The 7,647-nt window shown below is 40.3% G+C and overlaps 1 long non-coding RNA gene across 1 annotated transcript in view; it reads right to left on the bottom strand.

Moving 5' to 3' along the window:
• Window positions 1-7,647, bottom strand: part of LOC138142518 (uncharacterized) — a 50,851-nt gene that overhangs the window by 37,624 nt on the left and 5,580 nt on the right. The window contains exons 3-4 of the long non-coding RNA XR_011163450.1: window positions 7,294-7,410; window positions 1,831-1,944 (exon numbers count right to left, since the gene is read on the bottom strand). This is a non-coding gene — a long non-coding RNA (uncharacterized lncRNA). The remainder of the gene's footprint in view (window positions 1-1,830; window positions 1,945-7,293; window positions 7,411-7,647) is intronic.

Genomic DNA, 7,647 nt, shown 5'->3' with positions numbered 1-7,647 from the left:
CATCATCATCATCATCATCATCATCATCATCATCATCATCATCATCATCATCAAACACCATCTTCTTTTCAGGTGAACTATTTGGGAAAAGCTGAAGGAATAGCTTTCCTGACTACCTGGTCCAGAGGACTAATTATTTCTCTCCCTCCTGACCCAAGGAGCTTTGGTGAGCATAATATTCCCAGCTCTCTCATTTCCCGGGCTCATTGAATAAGGCTGAAGGCACAGAAAGTAGGGCAATTTGTGAGAATGCAAGATAAAACTGGAAAATATTATATATTGCAAAAAGAACATGGGGCAAATCACTTTACCACTGTGAGCCTCAGTTTCCTCTTCTGCAAAACAAGGGCTTAGAACTCATTGATTTCTAATATCCCTTTCAGCTCTAACATTTTAATGATAACCTACTCTGAAGATGCAGTAGCTAGGTGATACAGTAGTTAGAGTGCTGAATCAGGAAAATTCCTGGAATCAGGAAGACCTGAGTTTAAATCCGGCCTCAGATCCTTACCCTTATTATCTGTGTGACCCTCAGCAAGAATTTAACCCTTGTTTGCCTCAGTTTCCTCAAATGTAAAATTTGGATAATAATAGCACCTTTCTCCCAAAGTCATTGTGAGTATCAGATGAGATATTTATAACTTATAACAATATATAATCAGTAATTATATATTTATATATAATATTTGTATTTATAAAGTGCTTTGCAAACTTTAAAATGCCAGCTATTATTAATTGTGATTTATTGTTACTTTACTGGTCAGAGCATCTTGCTAATAAGGTCAAAGTCATCTGCTCTATTTCTATGTGGACCAACTCTGCTCAGAATTCCTTTTAACCCTAGCCAACATCTTGCAAACATTTTTTTTTGGTCTCAAGGGGAATAGAGTGAAAAGGTATAGATGACTTGGTTCTAACTCACTTCTACTGTGTGTCCACACGGCTCAGTCCTCATATCACACTAGGCCCAGACAGTCGCCCTTGCCTGTATTCTATTAGTACCATAATCCCATGATGTTAGACCTGAAAGGGACCTTCTGGACAAGACTGAGTTCAACTTCCGAATTTTACAATTGAGGAAACCGAAGCCAAGACAAGTGGTTTGCCCAAGGTCAAACAGTAACTCACAAAAATTCAAGTACAGTGTTATTTTTGTCATTGCACATATTAGCAGTCTTCCTTTCTCCTCTTATGCCCTCTTACCACTGTTGAGATCATCCACTCTGCCTGGAATCTTCCTCTTTATTATTGCCCATCAAAATCCTTTCCTCCAAGATCTAACTCTGGTGCCCTTTCCTTCATGAAGATTTCTCTGATCTCCCTGTAAGGATTGTCACCCTTCATCAAATTTCCTGGAGCTCTCTTCCTGGACTTCTCTCCCCCCCCCAAGTCTATTTCATATCATCCTTATTTATATACATAACAGCAACTAATAATTGCTAACATTATATAGAGCTTTAAAGATTTGCAAAGCACTTTACAAATTTTATTTAATTTTATCCTCACAACAATCCTGGAAGATGGGTGCTATTATTATCCCCATCTTAAACAAAACTGAGGAAGACAAAAGCTAAGTGACATGTCCAGGGTCACCTAGCCAGCTTGTGTAAGAAGTGGGATTTATGAGTCTTCTTGACTCTGAAGCCAACTCTCCATCCACAATGCCCTTAATAAGCAAATAGTGAAAAACCCACAGAGATACATTGATGGACATAGCACCTTGAGCCTACACTAGAGACAGAATAGCAATGAGTCTATTTCTTCACCTATCCTCTTATCCATCCCCAAGTTCCCCTGCCCTTCCATAAAGTAATCCCCCTTTGCTCTCACCTCGGAATGCTGAACACCAAGCATGGAGATCTCTCAGCTCATCGAGGAAACAGACTTTGTTCAGAGTCCCTCCTCCCTTGGATCCTCAGCTTCCTTGCTCTTTCCCTCTTCACTCTAAGATTGGAGAAGCCGCAAACCCAACCATTATATCAAAAAGGAGTTTGAAAAATACTTTAAGCAAAAAGTGCGGACTATGCATCCTTGTTCCATGACTACCCCAATATTAAATCATGAAATAGTGCTGAACAGCTGCCCAAAACATATATATGGGCCTGTCAAAACAGAAACCAAACAAAATTTCTAACGGGAACTAGAGGACAGCTGAAAAGAAACAGAGGGGTAGGAGAGTGAGTCTACACTATGCATTCTTGTTCAGAAAGGGAATTCTTAGGTGTACCAAGGGAGGCCAGACTTGGGGTTTTGAAGTTGATATTTTATTTGATGCTAACGATCCTTTGTTATATGGAAGGATGATTGTGAGCCTGAGGATTTTGAATGATGAAGCTGCTGCTTATTTGTGACCTTGAGCTCAGATGATACAACTATCTTTCTCCTAACCATAAGTGACATTAGCTTGTAATGCCAAACCTCAATACTGAACATCCTAGGCCACTTTTTGGATCCCTGGATAGGAGAACTGGTTGACTAAGGTTTTCCTTGTACATTGGAAATGAGCTCCTAGAGTTTGCTGTGTGCTGTCCTTGGCTCCATGGGGGTCTTGACCATCCCCTTCTCCTGGCCCTCTCCACCCCAGAAAGAGGAGTGCAGAAAGTCAGTAGACATCAGGAAATCCAGAAACTCCTAGACTCTTCTTTGGATTGACATTGCTCAGAGTAAAATATTACAATAAAAGTTCTTTTAAAATTGTGTAAATAGCACTTTTATATCACTTTAAAGCTTGTAAATCATTTTACATCATTTCACTTGATCTTTACAACAATCTGATGACATAAGTGCTATTATTATCCCCATTTTACAAATGAGGAAATTGAGGCTGAGATAGGTTAAATACAGAATCATGGAACTAGCAAATTTCTAAGTCCGGATCCTTAGGTCTGTCTAATTCTAAGTATATCGCCCACTATCCTATGGGACTGTGAGTTCCTTGAGGCAGGGGCTTCTGCCCTTTTTATTTTTAACCCCAGTTCCAAGTACAATGCCTTGAATACAGTAAGTGATAAATAAATGCTTATTGACTAATGAAACTTTGCCATACTGTCATCCCTATACTAAGTTTCATGAGGTTCTCCTTTTCCTCCTATTTTAGTTGAAGGAGAGCTCAGTAACATAAGCCCATGTCAAATCTAAAGATTTGGAGATCATTTAATACAGGGATTCTTAAACTTTGTGTGTGTGTGTGTGTGTGTGTGTGTGTGTGTGTGTGCCCTGAACCCCTTTGACAGTCTGGTCAAGCCTATGAACTACTTCTTAGAATAATGTTTTTTTTTTTCTCTTTGGAGGGGGGAAGGCAGGGCAATTGGGGTTATAAGTGTCTGAGGCCAGAATTGGACTCAGGTCTTCCTGACTCCAGGGCCAGTGCTCTATTCACTGCACCACCTAGCTGTCCCTAGAATAATGTTTCAAAATACATTAAATAAAACATATAGTATAAACAAGGAAACCAATTATATTGAAGTATAGTTATCAAAATATTTTTTAATCCTAGAGCCACAGACGAAGTTAAGAACTCCTAATCTATTCTAATTCTTTTATTTTTAGAGAAACAACAAGTGCCTTGGACAATCTTCTCTTCAGGTGAGTCTGAAGAAACATTGAATTCCCCAGGAAACTTAGGATATAAATAATCAGGTTCTCCTGGAGCTTTTAGCTACACTCATTCACATAATCTCAAGGATCCTTTGGTCTATGATTTGTGATTACCTTGAAATTTGAGGTTTCTATGGTAAAGTAGAAACACCGGGAGGTACAAGACCTAGGATCTAGGTCCAGCTTTACATTCACTCCATGTGACCTTGGGAAGGTCATTTACCTCTGGGGCCTGAGTCTCTTTTCTGTCAAATGAAGGGGTCTCTTTCATCTCTCCCAGTCACAATAACCATCATTGATCAACAGGCCACTCCTTCACATCACAGATAGACAACCACACTAATTCTTTTGTTTGAGACTCTTCCAAGAGATGGCTTTTTTGTCAGGTTATTTCTTAAAACCAGAGATTCATGTTCTGTTGTCTCAGCATTTCCGGAGCCTCAGTTATTCTTTAAGAAGAATTTGACAGTGGAGGAAGATATAATCACTCCTAGCCCACTAGGGGGCGACTGGCTAGCTTGGGCTCCAGTGTAGTTACCCAAACATCCCATAGGAATCAGGCATCAATTGTTGTTGAATGTTTTCTAAGTGTCAAGTGCTGTTTTAGGCACTGAACACAAAAAGATAGAAGAGAAACAGACCCTGCCCTCAAGGAATTTACATTCCCCTGGTATATTCAAAGTAAATACAAAGTTCTTTGACTGAGATACCAGCAGCTGAGGGCGGGGAGGGGAATCAGGAATGGTCTAAGGCAAGACTTGACTGAGCTTCAAAGGAAGCTGGGAATTGAAGAGACGGGTTCAGGGGAAGGACATCCTGGGAACCAAAAGGTACATTTCCCTGAGAGTGGGTCTGGGGTGTGCCCTTCCTATTTTCATTTTGCAGTAGGATTGAAATTAGACAGAAGTATTGTCAATTCCCTCAGCATCCCTCCTCCCTCTCCCCAACTTCTGGACTTCAATACAATGTTTCTAAGCCAAGTACCTCCCCACCCTATCCCCTTCAGCCCTTTTCATGTATTGTTTTCCTCTATTAGAATGTAAGCTCACTGAAGGCAGGAACTGTCTTTATTTTTGCTTATATTTATATCCCAGTGCTTATCACAGTGCTGGGTTGTGGATTTAGTTTAATGTTAGTGAAGTCATGGGGGTGCTTATCACACAAAATAAGCACTTAGTAAATGCTTGAAACTATTTCTTCCTCCTTTGAATAAGAGAAGTAGTTGAGTCAGGGGATGGGAACCAACCTGAGAAGATGGGAAACCAAGCTCAAGACTAAGGAATCAGGCTAAACTCTAGTCTTAAAGGGATTAGACTTAGGGCACTGAGTTTTTCTGTGTTGGAAATAACCATAAAAGCTGACCATTTCACACAAAGAGCACAGAATCTTAGCCTCACCTGAATATTCTCTGTAATCCTACAATAAACACTCACTGAGTGAGAAAGGTGTGGGTTAAAATTCTCTCTACATGTTTAACTCCCTACTTCAGAAGCACAGGGTCTACTATAGAGAAAAGAAAGCTCAATTATTATTTGGAGATCAAATATGGAACCTTAAAGACAATCAGTGAGTCACAATAATTCATTAAAAGGATTATTTCATAATAATAGGAACTTTGCCTAAACCCATTATCAAGGCTGAATTGCAAGGCTAACAATGGCTCCAGCAATGTGATGCCATGGAGATCTAAACTTGCCTAAACTAACCAGAAGAAAACTGTTTGCTCCCTAGTTTCTGTTCCATAAGATACTGGACCCCAGCTTATATCCTGCACTTGGGATCATGGAATCACTGAATCTGAGTTGGAAGAGCCCTGAGATATCCCCTAGTTCAACCTGTACCTGCACAGGGATCCTCTCTACAACTCTGACAGAGGTTTATCCAGTCATTCCTTGGAGATCTCCAATGATGGGATTCTCATTACCTCACTTTTGGATAATATTTACCAGAAATGATTCCAGACCTTGACTATAGCCTACCATTCTGCAACTTTCCCCCACTGCTCATGGTTTTGAACTCTAGAGCCAAGCATAACATATCTGGACCTTATGACAGTCTTCCAAATACTTGAAGACAACAATTACATTGAAGTCTTTTCTCATGATCTGCAAGCTAAATATTGCCCAACTCTTTCAGTCAGACCTTGAATGGCACGGTCTCTAGCTCTTCTCCCATCATCTTCATCCTCATTTGGATGCCTCAGTCTGTCACCTCTGTGAGCACTTCTAAATAATAAACCTCCTGATCCAAACTTCTGCACTCCCTCCACTGGGTTGTTCTATTAGGATTCCAGGCTAGCAACCAAAAAGATCAGAACCCTCCATAGAGGGCAGACCATGATTCTCTCTTTTTTCTATTGACCCAGAGCTTAACAGAAAACATATACACATACACATCAGATTAGTTGCATAGATTAGTTGAACATCTGAATTTTGCTTTGAAAAGTCAGTGAATATGTTGGGTTGTGGATTGAGTTTCATGTCAGTAAAGTCCTTGGGGGTGCTTAGAAATTCAGAGATTACTTAACCAACCAATGAAGAAACATAGTGACTTGGAGGAAGTCCCTGATGGCTCTCTTGGGACTGAGTTTGGCTGAAGTAGACTATTTGCTGGCTGGGGAGGGGAAGGAGAGGGAGCAGGGGAGGAAAAGGGAGAAAAGGAGAAGAGAGGAGAGAAAAGAGAAGGAGAGGAGGGAAGGACCTCTGTAACTGCTTTTGGGAAGGGAATTGAATACAGGCAGAGAAATATTTTTAAATGTTCTACCCATCCTGCCTAAAGTCTTATCTCTAAAAGGTGGCTGAGCCTATCTGATAGCAACAATAGCTGGGTATAAAAATTCCTGCCTTGGGTCTGGAAGACAAGAAGGGAAATGGCTTTTACCTATAGGGACTCAATTGTACCAACAAGTATGTGCTAATAACGAGCTTTCTGTTAGTCCAAGAACAGCTTCCATCTTCCCAAGGACAGTGATGGAATAGTGCAATGCAGCAAACCCTCGTGAGGGATCATGGAATAATAGTCCCCTCAGTGTTTGGCTTTGAAAAAGATTTCTCTCTGTAATGGGGCTCAGAGTTGAGGAAAACTAAGAAATTTTCTGAAGTAGGACCCAAGTGCTACAGAAAATGAGGGAAAATGAGGGTGTGTGACTAGATAATCACTAATCCCTTCAGTTTGAAAGCCTAGGATCCAATCCAAAACACAAATCACTTATTAAGCACTTACTGTTTACTGGACATTATGCTAGTAGATTGAAGAGACACAAACTTCACATGACTTGCCTGCTCTCAAGATGCTTTCAGCCTAGTGAGTTAAAGGATGAGAGGAGGAGGTTTGGGGTGTAAAAAACTGGGGGAAAATAAGAGAATTCTCATAGAAATCAGACTATCTCAAGATTCTTGTATAACTAACTCTTTCTCTTATTTCCAAATTAAGGAAATTAAAGCAAAGTCGAGAAATTGTTTTTTAGCCTTGTGTCACCTTCTGTCTTTGGGGTCCTCAGGATTGCACCTCACTCTCCATGTCCAACAGCACCTAGTTGATACACATTTTTTCTAAGCAAAATACAGAGATATACATATATCATACATATGTATATATGCCCACATTCCCGCATATCTGTGTACATATGTATATATTCATTCATACCTATATACATATGTATATACACATTTGCATTTACATATATATGGTCTGTACCTGTGATTTCACTCAGGCAGGAAGCTAACTCCTTGTGAAGAAAATCCTTCTGCCAGTGTAGATCAGTAACTGTTCTGAAGCTTGAAGCAGCACGATGAAGGAGATAGTGAGCTGGCTCTGGAATCATGAAGACCTAGGCTCAGGTCCTTCCTCTTACACACAGACTTTGTGACCCTGGGCATATCACTTTATTTCTTAGTAGCTCTAGGAATGGACGTTGCAGAACAAGTGCTGACCTGAATTGGTGGAGGGATGTCCTCTTCTGGGAGTATACCAATGAAATTACAGGTCCATATATATACTTTTATCTCTCTCTCTCTCTCTCTCTCTCTCTCTCTCTCTCTCTCTCTCTCT

The sequence above is a fragment of the Petaurus breviceps genome, unplaced genomic scaffold (assembly GCF_028583685.1).
Source record: "Petaurus breviceps papuanus isolate PSGF00001 unplaced genomic scaffold, PetGlider_PUasm1.0 90591, whole genome shotgun sequence".
Classification (NCBI taxonomy): Eukaryota; Metazoa; Chordata; class Mammalia; order Diprotodontia; family Petauridae; genus Petaurus; species Petaurus breviceps.
Note: the sequence above shows the minus strand (reverse complement) of the source record. Positions and strands in the feature narration are given on the sequence as shown.